At 52.9% G+C, this 19725-nt stretch overlaps 1 long non-coding RNA gene across 1 annotated transcript in view; it reads left to right on the top strand.

Moving 5' to 3' along the window:
* Nucleotides 1-13535: 13535 nt before the first annotated feature.
* The window catches only part of LOC115274143, a 19393-nt gene continuing 13203 nt past the window's right edge, over nucleotides 13536-19725 (top strand). The window contains exon 1 of the long non-coding RNA XR_003901110.1: nucleotides 13536-14748. This is a non-coding gene — a long non-coding RNA (uncharacterized LOC115274143). The remainder of the gene's footprint in view (nucleotides 14749-19725) is intronic.

The raw sequence follows: 19725 nt of genomic DNA, 5'->3' as shown, positions 1-19725 counted from the left end.
GTTCGGTCCCGCTGGAGTAGCTGTGTGGACGCATAGCTCTGAAATGTCGCACCCAAGTAGAGAGGGACCTGCGAATGCAGTCCCTAGATCCCATCTCTGACAGATTGAGGGCTGCTCCCAGGGTCACTTCCGACCTGTCCCACGTGTGGATCAGGAGAACACCCCTCGGTAGTGAGCTGCAGGTACTCGAGAAGGCACACACTTGCCCAGAACTCGGCAAACTCTGTAAAGGTCCAGCTAGAAGCATTTTTAGCTTTTCATATTGGATAGGCTCTTTTGCAGTTAGTCAACTTGGCCCTTCTAGCACAAAAGAGCAGCCCGAGAAGGTACGTAAGCAAATGAGCCTGGTTGTGTGCCAATAAACTTTTATTTGCCGAGACAGGGGTCGAGCCCTAACTTTGTCCCGCCCATGGGCTGGAACAGCCAGTCCTGAGCGGATGCGGCCGGATGCCGAAGGCTTCAGGGGACATGCCCCAACGAATCATCAGTGAAGGGAAGGGACTGCCCGGCGGATTTGGGCCAATCAGAGCCCACCTTCTGAAGCACCTGCCCACCCATCCTGGAAATGGATTGGCCGCCGCCTCTTCCTAGATTGTTGAGGGTGAGGCGTGTTCAAGGCCACGAGGAGACATCAAGTGGCCACAGCGTGGAAGCCCGCAGAGCGAGCACTTGACTGGGAGGTTTGATTTGGCTTTTTTGTCTGCATAGACGGTTGATGGCTGGAGCAAGAACCTCAAAATCTCACGCTGACCTAGGCCCAGGCTTGGGTGTGGCCAAGTCCTGCCCAGGTGTGTCTGGGCAGACGCTGTGTCCCTGTGGATCCCCAAGGCACAGAGGAGCTGGAAAAGACAGGAGAGGAATTGGAGTGGGGTCTTCCGTCTCATTAGCTCAGGTCTGGGACTCCCAGTCGGAGCCTTCCAGATAAATCCTTTCTTTCTCTGAAAGCACATCTTCCGATACTCTGCAGTCATTAAGCAGAATGAGGCGGCCTGGATATGCCCATTTGGGGAGGGTGTCCAAGCCGTATAATTAACTGGAGAAAAAGCGATTGTGGAACGGTGTGTCTGCAACAATCCCCCGTTTGTGAAAGGCAAAGAGGATATTCGTGCAGATGCTGGAGCGTGAATAGGAAACGTCAGAGTGGATACACCGGGCAGGTCTTAGGGGGGCCATATTGAGGCCAAGGGTGGATCAGCACAGAGACTCAACTCAGCCCGCTCTCCCCCAGACAGGGGCCGCATTCTTTCCATTTATCACCTTTAGGAGAAAAGACATTACACTCATTCTCCTACCCACTCATATTTTCTTGCTGTAGGGATGGGAAAGAAGTTAAAGAGGGAATTCCACAGTCTGGGTTTCCCCAAAGCAGACCCTGGGACAGGGATTTGGATGCAGGAAGTTTAATCTCCAAAGTGATTCCAAGAAACACGGCGGGGGTGGGTGGGTGGGGAAGGACAGGGTGTGAGGCAGGACAAAGAAGGCAGCCAGCACAAAGGGTGTGTGTCATTGTCATTACGGTTCCCAATGTGACAAGTGGAATGCACTTCTGCTGGAGACCTCCAGGGGCAGCAGACAGCACATACTTCAGAGTCCTATCCCCAGAGAGGGAGGGAACTGGGGTATTTATCCTCCAAAATTCTGTCTCTTGTTGATGAGAGTCACTTCTGGGAGTGTCCCCTCCCAGCACTTTGGGTCTGCAGTCCCTGTTCCCCTGGTTGCTTGTATAAAAGCCTCAGGCAGAGAGATGCAGGGGTGTATGCACCAAGGGGAGGTAGAAATCGCACCAGCCACACTTGCTTTACTGTAATAGAAAGTAAGAGTTTAAAGTTGAGAAGATACAATGGTTAGATTTTATGTCAACTTGGCTGGACCATGATGCCCAGATATTTAGTCAAATATTATTTGGGACGTTTCTGAGAAAGTCCTCTTTGGGTGAGATTAACATTTAAATCAGTGGCCTTGGAGGAAAGCAGATTGCCCTCCATTATGTAAGTGGGCCTGGTCCAATCAGTTGAAGGCCTTAAGGAAACAAAGACTGATGTTCCCTCAGCCAGGAATTCTGCTGCAGACTGCCTTTGGACTCAAACTGCAACACTTCCCTGGGTCTCCTGCCTTCTGGGAAAAAATCTGCAGATTTAAGGCATTCCGTATGAGAAAAGTCTCCTTTGTGAGTAACTCAGCTTAAGTTTAACACAAAGTAGTCAGTTTTATAAATAAAGTAAAAACAGGGGAGCCAGGGTGGCTCAGTTGGTTAAGCGTCCGACTTCGGCTCAGGTAATGATCTCACGGTTTGTGGGTTCAAGCCCCGCATCGGGCTCTGTGCTGACAGCTAGCACAGAGCTTCGAGCCTGTTTCAGAGTCTGTGTCTCCCTCTCTCTGACCCTCCTGTGCCTGTGCTGTCTCTCTCTGTCTCTCAAAAATAAATTTAAAAACAGGAAAAAAATATATATATAAAAAGTAAAAATGGCATGAGGGGGAGCATCTCTGCCATGGCGCTTGGCAACTCTGCATATTCCCAGCGACCACACTGGCAAAGGCTTGAACTGCAGCAAATCAGGGGTCTTCTGTTTTGTGGTTGTCATGGTGGGTTTTTTTTTGTGTGTGTGTGTGTGGTGGTTTTTTGTTTTTTGTTTTTTGGTTTTGAGTGTGGGATATGGGCCTCAGGGAGCTTCTTTTGCTTCATGTAAGTAGCTGTCAGAATTTAAAAGTGGTTTATTGTGTTTTTACCAGGCCAGTCTGTCGGGCTGTGTGCTAGGCAAGGTGATGTGCAAAAGACGAAGGCAAGTGACTGAGCTTAAGGGGACACTGGAGCGACAACCTGGCTGCTTTGCCCTCACCCACTCTCCTCATCATTCTGACCTGCTTCTGTCGAGTGTGGGTCTAAATATTCCAGATCTAAGGGCACCTGGGTGGCTCAGTGCATCAAGCATCTGGTTTTGGCTCAGGTCATGAGCTCATGGTTCGTGAGTTTGAGTCCCACGTTTGGCTCTGTGCTGACAATGAGGAGCCTGCCTCGGATTCTCTGTCTCCCTCTCTCTCTGCCCCTCCCCCACCCCTCTCTCAAAAATAAATACACATTCAAAAAATAATAGTAAACAAATACTCGGGGCTCAGTGGATTAAGCATCCGACTTCGGCTCAGGTATGATTTCATGGTTTGTGGGTTCGAGCCCCGTGCTGGGCTCTGTGCTGACAGCTCAGAGCCTGGAGCCTGTCTTCTGATTCTGTGTCTCCTCTCTGCTCCCTCCCCCCATCCCCTCTCTCAAAAATAAATAAACGTTAAGAAAAGATAAAGATTCTAGATCCAGGCCTCCAGACCCCTCACCCCTTCCTCTCCCTGTGAGCTCACTCTCCCTTCCTTTATCATCTGCCAGGTGGGCCAGGCAGGTCCTGGGGGGGGTGCTGGGAAGCCAAGAGGCAGCACCTCAGCACCTCGGGTCAGAGGGAGGCTGGGTTACCCAGCAAGGCGGAGCCACGTGCAATGGAGGTGAGGAATGAGTCTGCAGCTTGGGAAGCTGCTGGGGCTTGGAGACTGCTTGTCACAGCCACTGGGGTGGCCTTATTCTACCTAATACATCCTTTGCACTTGCTTAACCCTCCCAAACAGCCCTCTGAGATCAGTCCCGTTGCTCTCCTGATCTGTAGATGAGGAACTGAGGCACGGAGAGGGCTAGCCAAGCAAGAAATGAGAGAGCTCCAACTCCAACCGGACCAGTTGCTTCACGGCCACTCTGACCCTCTGTGGGAACCCTCCAGAAGGTACCACTCAGGGCAAAGATATTTCCCCTCCGTGGGCCCTGATGTCTCTCCCCCCAGCAGTGGATTTCCTGTCCCCATGAGTGTGCAGGGGTGTGGTCCCAGCCTGCAGCCTGGAGTCTTAGCGTGTCCTCCCACTTCCCTCAGGGAGGGGTCACAGGCGGCTGGTCCTGCCCCTCTTCTAAGAGGAGCCCACCCTGAGGTGGCACGTGAGGGACTTAGTCCGATGCCAACGCATAATAAACTCTCAGTACATGTTTGAGATTATTATCTCGGATGGTGGTGGGTGCTGGTCCAGAAGCTGCTCAGCTCAGTGGCTAAGCCAGACACTCTGGGTTCAAACGCCATTTCTGTCACTTACTAGTTGTGTGACCTTGGGTAAGTGACTCCATCTCTGGCACTTCCGTTTTCCCATCCATAAAATGGGACTAATGGTGTTATCAGTTTCATAGGACGATTGCCAGGATTAAGATAAAAGCATCCGACTTTGGCTCAGGTCATGATCTCATAGTTTGTGGGTTCGAGCCCCGCGTCGGGCTCTGTGCTGACAGCTCGGAGCCTGGAGCCTGCTTCCGATTCTGCGTCTCCCTCTCTCTCTGCCCCTCCCCCGCTCACACTCTGTCTCTCTCAAAAATAAATAAACATTAAGAAGTAATAAGAATAAAAGGATATAAGATGCTCCAACAGCGCCTGCTACCCATGTCAGGTTTTACTCCTATGCGAACACTTTCCCCTGTTTGATCTCATCTCCTGGGGCAATGGCTGGTTCCCTGGCCAGGGCTGCCCCCCAGGCTGCCCCCCAGGCTGCCCGTGACCTGGAGACGCTGCCACCTCCCCCCTTCCCCAGCCCCCGGCTCCCACCTGCCCCTGTCCCAGCCTGGATTCCAGCACCATCTCCTCCTCTCTCATTTGTCCCTCAGCCCCAGGGTGACCAGAAGCCCTGCCTCGTGGGACAGCTTTCTAGCACTTTCCCCTTTTTAAGAGATTGACTGCAATTTCTATAATAACATCACATTAGCTAGAAATTAATGTCCTCATTAAGACAGCAATTAGGCACATTAGCGCGGCAATAAAAGAGAAGCTTATGAAATAATTGCCGGTTCCAAAATGCCTTTAATTTAGTGTTTTATATTGCGCCGTGTTATTAATTTTTTCCCTCGGCAGAAGATAATAAGAGAAACATCTGAATTGTGGGAAGGTTTAAAATTTTAAAAAAGATTTTTTTTTTAAGGAAAGCGATGTTGATGCCTATGGACAGATGATCTTTCTTCGCCCCGAAGCCCCCAGCGGTTCGGGACCCCGTTGGATGGCGGCGGGGACGGAGGTGGGCAGAGGGTCAGCCATCTTTGATCCCAGAGGCAGGGGGAGGGGTGCCCGGTAAACAAATACCTGCTTGTGTGATTTTTTCCCCAGTGGTTTCCATCGCCAGGATTCAAGTACTTTCAGCTGATGTTTCCTTGGCACTGAAGCAGCTCGGTCACTGGCACCAGAATGCCCCAGCCTGGCAGCGGAGGCAGATGTACAAATGAGAAAATGCCCTGACAGACGGGCAATAATGCTATTTTGCAACCGGCAATGAAATCGTGGATCTGGGACGCGCTCATCCAAGGATGGGGAACTCACGAGGGAAAAGGCGGATGAGGAGTAAATTTCTGGAAGGTTCTTTTGCCCCCGTCTGAAGCCCTGAGTCAACCTTAGCATCCCTCGGCATGGCCCAGCTGGAGAGGGGGCGGCTCTTGCGGGGAGCAGCGGAATGACCCAGTATCCCTGAGTGTTCTTGCCCCAGATCTGGAATCTTCTCTAACTGCCTCAGGTTGGACTCCCTCCAGAGGCAGACCCTAGATCTGAGAGCAAGGGGTTTGTTGGGGAAGTGGCTCCGGGAAGCACCAGAAGCGGCAAAGGGAAGTGAGACAGGGAAGAAAGGGAGGCAGTTTCAGGTAGTGGTAAGTGCAGGGAGTAACGACCACAAGTGCAGGGAGGAAGGAGCTGATGAGGGGCCCGAGGGTGGCATGCCTGTCCAAGATGGAGGTGGCCTGTCAAAGGAGGGGATGCGCGAGCAGGGACATAATGAAGTGAGGGGAGGACCCACGTGAAGGTCTGGGGGAAGAGGGCTCCAGGCAGGGGAGCTGTAGGTGCAAAGGCCCGGAGGTGGGTACAAGCTTGGAGAGTTTGAGGATCGTCTGATGATGCTGAATGGAAGTGAGAGAGGGAGCGGGAGGGGGATGTGGCTGGAGATCAGGAATGGGAGGGGCGGGGAAGGATTTGCAAGGAAGGGAAGGAGATGGCATCTGGGCCCGCAAGATCTGGGTCCAGTTCTTCCGTGAGGGAGGACCAGGTATGCTCGACGCACTTGTGCGCACATCAGTTACCTATAGCCCATTATGCCGTGTAACAAACAACCCCTCAGTCCAGTGGCTTAGACAATCAGCCTTAATCAGTCTATGGATCAACTGGACATTTCTTCTGGCTGGGCTCATTCAGGAGTCTTTGCTCAGCTGTGGGTCAGGGGGACACTCTTCATTCACCCAGGTTGGGCTCTGTCACATGTTGGGGGCTTGGCCGGCCATAGGTTGGTCTCGGATGGCCTTGGCTGGGACCACAGGGCTCTCCTCAATACGCCTCGGTCGGCGAGCCCGGGCTTTAGTCAGGTGACAAACGCAGGGTTTCCAGTGAGTGGAAATGTGCAGCGTCGCCCAAGACCCAGATTCAGAACTGCTTTGGTCAAAGCTGGGCACAGGGCTAGCCCTGATTCAAGGGGTACAGAAATAGGCTCCACCCCCGATGGCAGGAGCTACTCAGTGCCCAGGCACAGAGTGTAGATGGTGAGGGCATCTGCTTGGGTCCATCTGGCAGTCAGTCTACACCAGCGGCATTGCTTCTTTGGGACTTTTTTTTTTTAAATTTTTTTTAATGTTTTTATTTATTTTTGATACAGAGAGAGAAAAAGCATGAGAGGGGGAGGGGCAGAGAGAGAAGGAGACACAGAACTGGAAGCAGGCTCCAGGCTCTGAGCTAGCTGTCAGCACAGAGCCTGATGCGGGGCTCGAACCCACAAACGTGAGATCTGACCTGAGCCGAAGCCGGAGGCTTAACCGACTGAGCCACCCAGGCGCCCCTCTTTGGGACTTTTGATAACCACCCCCTGTCCCTCTCTGGCTCTCCCTAGGTATCCTACGGTCTTTGACTCCAGCTCCAGCCCCTCTAGAATCCTTTCTGCCCAGGTTCACTCTCTTAAGGTCCCACAGGGTCTGTAGCTTGTATTGTTCAGAACCTCAAATTCCTGGCCAGACTTGCTTTCCTCCTCTGCTTTGGGGCATGACTGGGACTGAAATTTGTTATTGAAATAATTGGCTCTCTTAATAGTGAGCTGAGAGTTGGTGTCAGCTACAGTGGGGCAGAGGTTCATCCATAGGGTGCCCCTGAGCAAAGGAGAAATGGGCACTCACAGCATGGCTTGAGCGCACTCTGTGCCCCCTTGTGCAGTGTCCAACCCGACCAACCATACTAGCCTGCCCTAACGATGGGAGCGAAGAGGAAGAGGAAAGAGAAAAAGAAGGGGAAAGGGATTCCACTGGGATCCAGGGCACCCTTTAACCTTAGCACTCTGGCAAGATGAAGAACCTTCCTGAAATGGATGAGGAACCCAGTGGGGAGCCAGCCCAGCAAGCCATGATGGGCACCCAGACAGACAGCCTAATCTCTTGTGGACTAAGCCTAGACCAAGGCCCAGTGGGGGGAGGAGGACCAGAAGAAGGGGAAGGAAGAGGGTAGGAAGGTCCCAATTCAACCTACTCCCCCATCCCCCAGCCTGTATCCCCAGGAAATGAAGTGCAGCTGGGTTCTTGGTTTCCATAGTGACTGCCACGAAGAATTTGGGGGGGAAAACACCCCCGGGGCATGAAGAAGCAATTTGCTCTCAGCTCTAGGAGGTAGGGGGTGGAGGGAGGAGACGGGGATCAGAATCTCTTGGGGAGAAAAAGCTAAGAGAGCCCTGCCTGGGTAGGTGGTGTCGAGGAGCCTGGAACCTTCCATCCCCCTCCCCCTTCAGCCAGAGCTCCAAAAGGGGAATGGATGGAGGCAACCCCAGCTCTGGTGTGCGTGCTTCCTAATCCAAGTCCCCACTTCCGGGGCCCAACTGGGCGGCTGTGAGCTCCCCACCCCGGGGTCCCCCACCCCGGGGTCCTTCGGGGCAGGGCTGCCCTATGGATTTTCTCTTTTCTTTTTTTTTTAATTTCCAATTCCACCTCAGGACAAGGTGCTGGCTTGGGCTTCGCACAGTCCTGACACCCCTCAAATTATCCCTCAAATTCAGGAAAGGGCCCAGCCACACTGCCCAGCCCCTCTCCCCTTCTCCTTGGCTACGCATGGAAAGGCCTACACATCCTGGGGTGCAGGGGGGAGGGTGGATTTAAAGCCCCAGAGGGAACCCGCAGCCCGGTTTTCCTTCTTCTAGCGTCTCTAAACCTCCAAGAAAGCAGAGAAGGCACAGTGTGGTGGCAGCTGCGTTTTTTTTTTTTAATCTGTTAATAAAACCGCAAGTGAATCAAATCCGCTCGAAGGGAAAGGGTGGGGGTGGGTGCAGTGAGGCAGGGGCCATGGTGTTTGCAGAAGTTGGAAATTTAATAAGAAGGGAAAATAAAAATAGCCACTGTGCCGGAGACACAGGGAGACGGTTGGGAGAAGCAGGTGGGTGTGGGATTCTAGGCTGGGTGGAGAGCGTGCAGAGACAGCCAGAGGGTCCCGGAGTCTGGAGAGCAAGGGAGGCACAGCCAGGGAGACAGGAGGGAGGGGGCTTGGGGCGCCAGCCAGAGTGGCCCAGTCCCCTGGCAGATTTTCCGCAGGGGTAAGGGGGCCGTAAAGGTTAGCAGTCTGAAAGCCTAGGTGAGGAGGTGCAGCTCCTCGTTCCTTGGTCTTTGAGCTGGTCAGCATATGCGTCACACCTCCAGGGCTGCCATGAACAGTTGTGCAGGTTGCTCACGGCACAAGAATGTTAGAAAGAAGCCAGAGCAAGGGCTGATAGCATCTCTTCCCCGTCACTATGCTCTTCATCTGCCCAGAAGAAAGGGTGCCTTTTAAGGATCCACAGTAAAGGTTCAAACATTCAAATGTCCATCACCAGTGGAGTGGGTAAACAAATGTGGTCCATGCATACGCTGGAATATGATTCTGCAGTAAACAGGAGCCCTGATACCGACAAACGCTACAATGTGGATGAAACTCGAAAACCTTAAACCCAGTGAAAGATGCCAGGCATGATAGATCACATGTTATATGATGCCATTTACACGAAACGTCCAGAATAAATCAATCCGTAGAGACAAAAAGCAGATGGGTGGTGGCCAGGGGCTGGGAGGAAAGGGAACATTGGGGAGTGACTTCATGCATACCAGTTTCCTTTTGTAGTGACGAGAATGTTCTGGAACTAGGTAGAAGTGGTGGCCGCACAACATTGTGAAGGTGCTAAATGTCACTGAAGTGTATATTTCAAAATGGTTGATTTTGTGTCAGGTGAATTTCACCTCAAAAAAGAAAGAAAGGGGCGCCTGGGTGGCTCAGTCAGTTAAGCGACCGGCTTCGGCTCAGGTCATGATCTCACAGTTCGTGGGTTCGAGCCCTGCATCAGGCTCTGTGCTGACAGCTCGGAGCCTGGAGCCTGGCTCAGATTCTGTGTCTCCCTCTCTCTGCCCCTTTCCTGCTCATGCTCTGTCTCTCTCCAACTCAGAAATAAAATAAACATTAAAAAAATTTTTAAAGAAAGAAACAGCATGAAAGGGGGTGAGGGGGAGGGAGGAAGGAAGGAAGGAGGAACAGATCTACGTAAAGACGATAGAAGACCACAGCTGGGTCCCTGCACAGGACTAATCACACCTTGTTTGCTCCCAGAAAGCCCAGGGTTGCTGACAGGCAGGCCAATTCCCAAGCACCCTTGGAGTGCATTCATTCATTCATTCATTCATTCATTCATTCATTCATTCATTCGTTCACTCACCAAGTGTTCACTGCGTGTTTATTTCATGCCCAGTGCTCTCCTGGGTGATAGATACACACTCCCCTGGGGCCGCCCCTCCAGTGAGGTGGTCCACAGACCCAGCACGCACAGCCTAGGGTACATCAGGGTGGTGGGCAGGCACCGCGAGCGGCTTTAACTGGGGGTCCTCACCGAGGAGGTGACTCTGAACAAAGCTCTGAAGCAGGCACGTGGTGTGTGGGGGAAGAACATTCCAGGCAGAGGGAACAGTCAGTGCAAAGCACTGAGCCTTGTTAGCTGAAATGAGTAACACTAATTGCGGGTTGCTCAGCCGTAGTTAAGGTTCTGCTAGAGCCCCCCGCCCCCCGTTCTGACTTGGATGCGGCACCCCTGGACAATGGTGTAGGCATGATCCCCATAGCCACGCCCCCCCCAAGAAAAGTTTTGGATTTCTATCAACAGTTGATGATCCCCGACGCACACCAGAGACAAGACAACATAGTGGTAAATCCTAGACACTACTTATTTGCCAGATGCTACCTTATTCACTGATGTACCCCCTCGTGACATCGAAAATGCTATTATCTCTATTTTCCAGGTGGAGAAACTGAGGCACGGACTGATGAGGTGGCTCGGCCCAGTGAGCAGGAGGCAGCTATGGATTTGGACCCAGGATGGTTTTCTGCATCCAGGTGAGCAACGATCTGGGAGTTTCTTCCGAGGCCACACCTTAAAGGGTCTGGGGGCCTCCAGGCCTTCTTTGAGTGGCGCTGGCCCGGGGGGCTTGAGAACGGCAAAGGGTCCCAGGGTCCCAGGCGAGGGGGAGCCAGCATTGGCGGGTGATTGATGGTTTAATCGCTCCTGCTGTGACCCTGGCCCTTCAGCCCACTTGGCGCTGAGCAGGCGGTCCCTGGCGAGAGGCAGAGATGGGATAATTTGGTTATGACACAGAGGACGGAAATTCCAGAGCGAGACAGAGGGAGAGATGCGCAGACCAGGGGCAAAATGGGAGCCGGTTAGTCTGGGCTCGGATGGGAGGGAGGAGCTCTTTAGGGGGTCAGGGCCCTGGCGGCTCTCAGCCCCTCTCCAGCCTCATCTGACTTCCTGTCTTGAGAACAGAGAGGACAAATGCCATGAGTGAGAGGCCGCAGGGCACGGCCAAGGCCCAAGAGGAGAGGGCAGCACGAGGCCTCCACCGGAACCGTCTGAGGGGACACAGGAGGGAGGCAGGGGGCTGGAGAGGACTGGGGGCTCTAGGTACCAAAGTCAGAAGTCTCGCGACATCCTTGACTTGCTTCCTTTCTCTCTCTCTCTCTCTCTCTCTCTCTCTCTCTCTCTCTCTCTCCACTCACATCCAAACCTTGGACTTCTCCCCACCCCCACGGCCCCACCTGGTCCATCCCAGCATCCCCACCTGCAGGCACCTGCAGTGTGTCCCACCAGGTCCTAGGCTCTAGGCTCGCCTTGAGGTCTATTCCCGCCTCCGCCCCCAGGGGGCGCAGGTGAGCGCCCGAGCCCCGTGTGTTCCTCTTCCGCTCAGAACTCCCACCTGGGCTGAGTTTCCTGTTGCCGCCGTCACGAATTCCCACAAAAGTTAGCTGCGCAAACAGCTCACACGTGTCAGCTCAGGCCCTGGAGGTCAGAGGTCCGGCTTAGGTGTCACTGGGGTAAGATGTGCGCGGACTGCGATGCTCTGGGGAAGGAGCCCTTAGCTCCTTCGGGTGCTGGTAGAATTTAGTTCCTTGCGGTTGTGGGTGGGGTTCCCCCTTGGGCTGTCATGGGCTTGTGGCCTCTCCCACCATCTTCAAAACCAGCCAGGAGAGTCCTTGTCGCGTGGCGTCTCCCTGACCCCCTTGCCGCCTCACCCTTCTGCCCTTCAGGATTCGTGTTACAGATGGACCCACCCCATACTCTGGATGCTTGCCCTGTGTGAGGACCCTTAACGTCATTCCGTCTGCCAAGTCCCTTTTGCAATGTGAGGTCATGTATTCACAAATTCTAGGGATTAGGACATAAACATCTTGCGGGGCGGGGGGCTGCCATAGTGTCTACCGACTTCCTCACTCAGAGCAAAACCCAAGTCCTCCCTGAGGCCACAAGGCCCTGCCCACCCCCATCACCTCCCTGCCCTTGGCTCCCTGATTCCTTCCCCTCCCACTACACGGGCCTTCTCACGGTTCTCCAGACTCCCTAGGCACATTGCTGCCTCAGGGCCTTTGCACAGGCTGTTTCCTCCACCTGGATTGTCTCCTCCCAAATATCTGCAAGCCTCCTCCCTCCCCGCCTCCAGATCTCCCCTCACACGTCCCTTCCCCAGGAAGCCCCTCTCCGATACCCTCCCCTTTCCTCCCCCTGTACAACCACAGCAAATCCGTATTACTGCTCTATTTATTTGCATTCACTGGGTTGCACCAAGGATATTTACTCTTTTGTCTGGCTCTTTTTTTTTAATTTTTTAAATGTTTTATTTATTTTTGATACAGAGAGAGACAGAGCATGAGAGGGGGAGGGGTAGAGAGAGGAGACACAGAACCGGAAGCAGGCTCCAGGCTGTGAGCTAGCTGTCAGCACAGAGCCTGACGCGGGGCTCGAGCCCACGAACATGAGATCTGACCTGAGCCGAAGTCGGAGGCTTAACTGACTGAGCCACCCAGGCGCCCCTTGTTTGTCTGGCTCTTATCTGGCTCCCCCACCCAAATGTCAGCTCACCAGGGAGGTTCCTGGCTTCAGCTGTTCCCTGCTGACCCCACAGTGTCCCCCATCCCCTGGCACACAGCACTTGCTCAGTAAGTGTTTGTTAATGAATGGAGGGCAGGCAGGGCCCCCTAGATAAGCTCTTAGCTTCCTGACTCTCCCACGCATCTCACAGATGCCCTTGTGGTCACCTTAGGTCAGAAGGCAGGCTGGGCACGATTCGGAACAAGAATGTCCAGATCCAAGCTCGGATCGTGGTTTAGACTTAACTATTCTCCTCCTCGTTCTGGGGGCCCCGAGTGGCGCAGGGGCCCATCCCTCCTCCTTGCTTCCGAGCCTTTCCTGTCACACTTAAAACCAGAGCTGGACAAATGTTAAAGCGATGAAGATAAATTTTGTTTTTTAAAAAAGCTATGGCGATAGGGGGAAAGCTACCTCAGTGTAGAACCAGGCTCAGTTCTGATTTACAGCCGAGGAGCAGGGTAGCGGGGAGTGGATGGAAAATTACTAGGGGAAAACTTCGGGAGTAGGGGGAGGTTTTAGCTCCACGGACTCAGCAGTATTCTTACTAAAAGTGGACTCTCCACGGAAGGACACAGAGAAGCCCAAGGTCGATGGCTGGACAACACTCAGGATCTGAGCTCAGGGAGGTAAGGGGAGTGTTGGGGGGTGTCAAGTGGTGGTTCCCCCAAAGGATGTGCGCCACATCCTCACCCCTGGGATCTCTGACTGTGACCTTTTGGTAAAAAGCCTTTGCAGATCTGATTAAGAACCCTGGGGGCGGGGGGAGGGGGTCGATAGAGCATGTGTCTCTTGGTCTCAGGGTTGTGAGTTTGAGGCCCATGTTGGGTACAGAGGGCCTTTAAATGAACTTTAAAAAGTTATGAATTGTGGGATGAGACCATCCTGGATTGTCTGGGTGAGCCTAAGTCCAGGGACAGGGATCCCCGTAAGGGACAGAAGTGAGAACACAGACACCGCAGGAGAAGACCTTGTGCAGACAGGCAGAGTTTAACATGCAGAGCGGCCACAAGCCCGGGTGGGGGTGGGGGTGGCAGGTGAAGGGGTGGGGCGTGCCTGGGGTCCCTGGACCTGGAAGAAGCCGGGAAAGGGGAAGGTTCTGCCCTGGACCTCTCAGGGGCGGCTGGCCCAGACCACACCTGGATTTCACATTCTGGCCTCCAGAGCTTGGAGGGGATAAATTCCTATTGTGTAGTTGAAGTTTGTGGTCCTTTGTTTTGAGTGCCCCAGGACACCCAGTCAGATGGTCCTGGTGGGACTGGTTCTGCTATCAGCTGATGCCCTCTACGCTTTCAGGGAACACTCCCACCCCACCCCTGCTACTCCTTTAGGTCCTGCTCTCTGCTCAGCCTGACACTCTCCCCGTCGACCCCTCGAAACCAGTCATATGCTTGTGGTCAGAGTCCCAGCACCTCCTCCAGGAAGCCCTCCTGGAAATACCCTGTATTGTGATCTACCATTGCAGTCGCCAGCCCCTTTCCTCTGCCTCTCACAGGTCACGGGGTCCCCAAAGTTCAGGGGACCCACAACAGATTCTCAAGGACGTGCTTCCTTTCCTGGCTTGAAGGGGGGCGGCACCCTGCTCTGTCCCTTTTCTCCGGAGGTGGCAAGCACGCAGCTTACAGCACAGCCTCCTTCGAAGAACTCCCCATCAAACCCTCTCCAAACCCGCCTTCCCCAAGCCCTTCAGAGCCCAGTCAAGCTGAGTTATGAAACCCGCTGTGAGCCGTTGATGTTGGAAATCTTCACTGTGGTCTGGCGCCTCTCACTGGCCACTGTGTCCACTTATTTGGGTCTGAATGAAAACATCTATCGTAGCATCCCGTTACTCTAGCAAGATCCAGCTCTCGGGATCACTGATGTTTCCCGGCTCGCCACCTTCGGGGCGTGTGATGGGTGGCACTTCCGGGCTCCGCTGTGGTTGGCTAGAGCCATGTGATGAGGGCTGGCCAATCCGCTGCAAGCAGAAGCGATGACATCATTGCCAGGTCAACGTATTTAACCGCTGATGCGGGACCCTCTGCTTTCTTTGCTGCGGTGACTGAGAACGTTCCAGATAGTTACTGCCTTGTCAGCCTGGATCCTGCCCTGCGGATGATCCAAAGAGAGGCCCCAGGTAGTTCCAAAAGTCATGTAACCTGAGCCAGAAACCAACTGCTAAGTCACTGAGACGTTGGGGTTTCCCACCATGACCTCGTGTCTCGGTCGGTGTGTCAGTATTCTACAACCGCTGTAACAAATGCCCACAAACTTTTCTTTCCTTACGGTTCTGGAGGTCAGAAGTCTGAAATTCGTTTCACTAGACCGGAGGTAAGGAGTCAGCGGGACCCTGCCCCTTTGGGAGTCTGTAGGGAAGAGTCTGTTTTCTCGACTTTTCCAGCTGCGAGAGCGGCAGTGCCATGTCCGTCGGCTCAGGGTCCCCGTCCTCCATCTTCAGGCTAGCCTGTAGCATCTTCTAACCTCCTCCTCCTGCTTCCATTTTATAAGGACACTCAGGATTGCATTTAGCCCCTCCCCCCCAGATAATCCAGGATGATCTCCTATTTCAAGAGCCTTAACTTAATCCCATCTATAAAATCTCTATTGCCACAGAAGGTCACATTCACAGGTCCCAGAGCGCAGGAACTAATATCTTTGGGGAGCCGTCATTCAGCCTGCAACAGTGGGTCCACCTAGAAGCAAGGTTGCAAGGGCAAATCATTTTCTTGGGAAGTGACCCCAGGAAGGAAAGCGAGGAAATGAGGGAGCCAGGAACGGATGCTTTGTTGTGGTGGCAACTGAGGCTCAATCCCACAGGAGAATTCTGGGAGACACCGTAGAAATGTGCGGTAAAGGATTAACCTCACCCCCCAGAGAGGTCTAGTCTTTGTCCTTTGCCCCTGAGAGGTGACCTCTAAGCCCTGGAATGTCTTGCTCGGTTAGAGTGGCTTTCGTTACCTGGGACCTTGGGCCAGACAGGCTGTTCTATCAATATGATTGACGGCGGGGGCCTTTGGTCACACTAGGTAGTAACGGTGTGATTTTTGGGGTGGGGGTGGGGGGCTTGGGCCACCCAGTGTCAGCCCGACCTCTGGAGGGGCTGGAGACTGAGGTCAGCCCCACGGATGGTCAGCCATGTCCGTGTGACACAGACCCAGTAAAAACTCCGGACACCACGGCTGGGGTGAGCACCGGAGTTTGGCCACACACCGCTGCTGGGAGAAGCTGGCGCCGTCCGCACCAGCCCCCTGGGAGGGGACGGCTGGAAGCTCGTGCCTCGTGTCCCCTGCATCCTGCCCCACGCGCCTCTTCCCTTGGTTGATTTTAATCTGTACGCCTTCCCTGGGTAAACAGTAACATTTCGCATGTGAGAGCTATCGGTGAGTCCTAGGGGAGTATAGAAACTGGGGCGGTCTTAGGGACTCCTCGCTTGCTGTTGGTGTAGACGCGAGGATGGTCTTGGGGCCTTGCACACCTTGCAAGAATGCACCTCGGCGCTGGTCCACTCAAGGCAGGAGGAATCTGGGGTGTTTATCCTCTGACCCTTGTCTTTCATTTGCCGAGGCTGCTCTTGGGGGCACCCGCTTCCAGGCCTTTCTCCCGAGCAGATAGAGAGATGCCAGTGCTGGCAGTACCGGAAGTCCAGTGTCACGGGCACCCACAGTGTTGGCTTCATCAAGCCTCTCCTGACGGATACTCTGGCATTTGCTGAGAGCCGTGTAGGCGTCAGGCACTGTTCCCATGTTTTCTTTGCTTCTGGAGCCTCGAAATAGTCAATGGTGTATTAATAAGCCCATGTTTGTGATGGAGAGGTTAAGTCACTCAAGCAAGCTACGTTTGTCTGCTTGGGCTGCTGTAACAAACTACTAGAGACTCTGTGTGTGTGTGTATGTGTGCGCACGAGCGTGTTTCTTGAAACTGGAAGTCCAAGATCAAGTCGTCAGCTGGTCTGGGCTCTGGTGACAATGACCTTCCTGGTTTGAAGATGGCTACCTCCTCACTGGACCTCAGGTGGCAGGAACAGAGAGAGAGAGAGAAAGAGAATGCACACCCTCTCCAGTCTCTTCTTTAAAGGATGTTAATCCAGGGCACCTGGGTGGCTCAGTCGGTTAAGCGTCCAACTTTGGCTCAGATCATGATCTCATGGTCCATGGGTTCAAGCACTGCATCGGGTTCTGTGCTGACAGCTCAGAGCCTGGAGCCTGTTTCAGATTCTGCATCTTCCTCTCTCTCTGCCCCTCCCCCGCTCGTGCTCTGTTTCTCTGTCTCAAAAATTAAAAAAAAAAAAAAATCAAGGGACACTAATCCTACTGGATGATGCCCCCCCCCATGACCTCATATAAAGGCTCAATCCCATCAAGGATGTGGCTTCAACATGTGACGTTGGAAGGACACATTCGGTCTGCAGCATAGGATCACAGAACTTTTCAGTGCCGGAGCTGAGGTTCCCACCCTGACTCCACAACCGAAGCTTCTGCCCTCTGCTCCTTCCAGCCAACCGAGAAGCAGAAAGCCCGTGGAGGGGAAGGGAGAATGGATGAGGGGGGCCAGGTGGGAGTGTGGGAGGCCTGGGCTATCCCCCAGAAGGCCAGGCTTGGGGAAACCTGAATTCCAGCCCCTGTAGCATGCTGAGAGCACCTGAAGGTATAGCAGCTTGAGTGATTGCTTTAAAACGTGAGTTGGACCTGGACACTTTCATGACCAGAACTTTCCATCGGCTTCTCATCACTCCAAAAAAAACCTCTGGGCTCCCCTCCCCACAGTTTATAGCCCCTGTCACCTTCCTGCCCTCATCTCTTACCACTGTCACCCTCTCTCCAGCCTCCTCAATGGTCTCAAACACATCAACTTCCAGCCACAGGGACTTTGCATATGCCTTTCCTCCCTCCAGGAAATAATCTGTGCCCCTGGCATGTGCATGGCTTGCTCTCTCTTCCCTCAGGCTCCTGCTTCTACCTCCCAATATCCCTTTCCTTGTCTTTTTTTGTAAGTAAATTCTTTTTTATTGTGATAAGATATAACACAACCTAAAGTTTATTCTTATAACCATTTATTTTTTAAAATTTGAAGGTTTATTTATTTTTGAGAGAGAGAGTGTGAAGAGCCGAGAGAGGGAGACACAGAATCGGAAGCAGGCTCCAGGCTCTGAGCCATCAGCACAGGGCCCAACGTGGGGCTCGAGCCCACAAACTGTGAGAACATGACCTGAGCTGAAGTCAGACCCTTAACCCACCGAACCACCCAGGCGCCCCTATCATAACCATTTTAAAGTATACAACTTGGTGGGGTTAAGTATATTCACAACGTTGTGTATGTGAGAAATAAGTCCACCACCCCAATCAAAGGAGAGACGCAGAGACTCCGAGCACAGCAAAGCTAGGGTTTAGTCAACGTTCTCACAAGAGCAGGTGTCTGATGGACAGGCAGTCTGGGCAGTTACAGCAGGCAGTTTATCTCCTAGCCTGCAAGTGCCCCCCTGGCTCCCCATTGGCTGAGTACTAGGAGGTTACAGCCTTACCGGGAGGCAGGGCCCTCCCCTGGCTCCCCATTGGCTGAGTACTCCAGAGGTTACAGCCTTACCTGGACATCACCTCTGCCCATGTAAGGCAAAAAGTCTGATTGGGACAAATGTACAACCCCAAGGTGATCCAAAGACTTTCAGTCTCTCCTCCCTTTTTTCTTTGGCTCATGCTCATTACAAAGCCTGCAAAAATAAGCCCGTGAAATGGAGAGAGAAAGAAGAACCAGGTAGTGAAGTGTCTAAGTATTTGGGACTCCATGCGGGGGGGGGGGGTTCTACATATTTCTAATACATTGTAAACCTGTTGTTAGTTAGCACAACTTTTACTTGGAATTCCTGAAGCTGAATCATTTCGCTTACTTCTCAAAGTATAAGCATCACCACTATCTACTTCAGAATGATTTCATCACTCTCAGTGGGAACTCTGTACTCATTAGGCGGTCACACCCCATTCTCCCCTCCATTCTCCTTGCCTTTTGTATTAATAAAGAACCTCCATGTAAAACTTTTTTTAGTTTATGTATATATTTTTAGAGAGAGGGTGCAAGCAGGGGAGGGGCAGAGAAAGAGAGGAGAGAGAATCCCAAGCAAGTTCCGCACTGTCAGCACATAGACCCTTGTGGGGCTTGAACTCACAAACCCCGAGATCATGACCTGAGCCAAAAGCAGGAGTCAGATGCTTAACAAACTGAGCCACCCAGGCGCCCCAAAGCACCTCCATGTTTAAGCTGGGTACTTGGCTACCCAGGAAAAGGACTTCATTTCCCAGCCTTCTTTGAGGCTATCCCATGTGACTTTGTTCTGACCAATGGAAGGTAAACAGTGGCCACACGTGCACCTTCTGGGCTCTGCCCTTGAAGGGAAGGGGCAGAACCCCTCCCCCCTTCTCCTCCCTCTGGCTGGAAAGGGGACATGTTGGGAAGTCATCTTGGCCCACCCTAGAGGTGACAGATCAGAAGGCAGAAAGAGCCCACATCCTCACCACAATATAGACAACACCCAGCCCTGGACCATTTACAACCAGACTCTCAAGTAAGTAGTAAATAACGTTATCTCTCGGGACACCTGGCTGGCTAGGATGGGAGAGCACACAACTCTTGATCTCACGGTCATGAGTTCAAACCCCACGGTGGGTGTAGAGATTACTTAAACAAATAAACTTTTAAAAAGTTATCTCTTGTTTGAGCCACTGTAATGTTGGATTTCTGATCCTGCAGCCAAAATGCTATTGTAGCTAACAATTTGGACACAGGATCTGAAACACTTGGCATCATTTAGCAAATGGGCAGCTGGTGAGGACTCACATCCCACAGGCCGGGAAGCTGGTGGCCCTTGTCACACGGGGACAAAACATCTAGGTGGCCAGCTGCTATAGACAATGTTTGTCTTCCTCCAAATTCAGGTGTTGGAACCGAATCCTCAGTATGGAGACAATTGGAGGGGTGGGTGGTCTTTGGGGGTGATTAAGTCATGAGGATGGAGTCCTCATGAATGGGCTCACTGGCCTCATAAAAGAGACCCCAGAGTTCTCTCTTGTCCCTTCCACCATATGAGGACACATTGAGAACACAGCCATCCACGAGCTAGGAAGCAGGTCCCCACCAAACACCAAATCTGCCAGCACCTTGGTCTCGGACTTGCAGATTCCAGAACCTAGAAATACAAGTCTTTGGTTTATCAGCCACCCAGTCTGTTGTAACCGTTATAACAGCCCGAAAGGACTGAGACGCCTGGTGCGGTCGAGGAAGACAGCTCTGGGGAGACGCTCGGCCTTGCGGACCATGCCC

This window comes from Suricata suricatta, chromosome 12, assembly GCF_006229205.1.
Source record: "Suricata suricatta isolate VVHF042 chromosome 12, meerkat_22Aug2017_6uvM2_HiC, whole genome shotgun sequence".
Classification (NCBI taxonomy): Eukaryota; Metazoa; Chordata; class Mammalia; order Carnivora; family Herpestidae; genus Suricata; species Suricata suricatta.
This window is presented reverse-complemented; position numbering and strand designations above follow the sequence as displayed.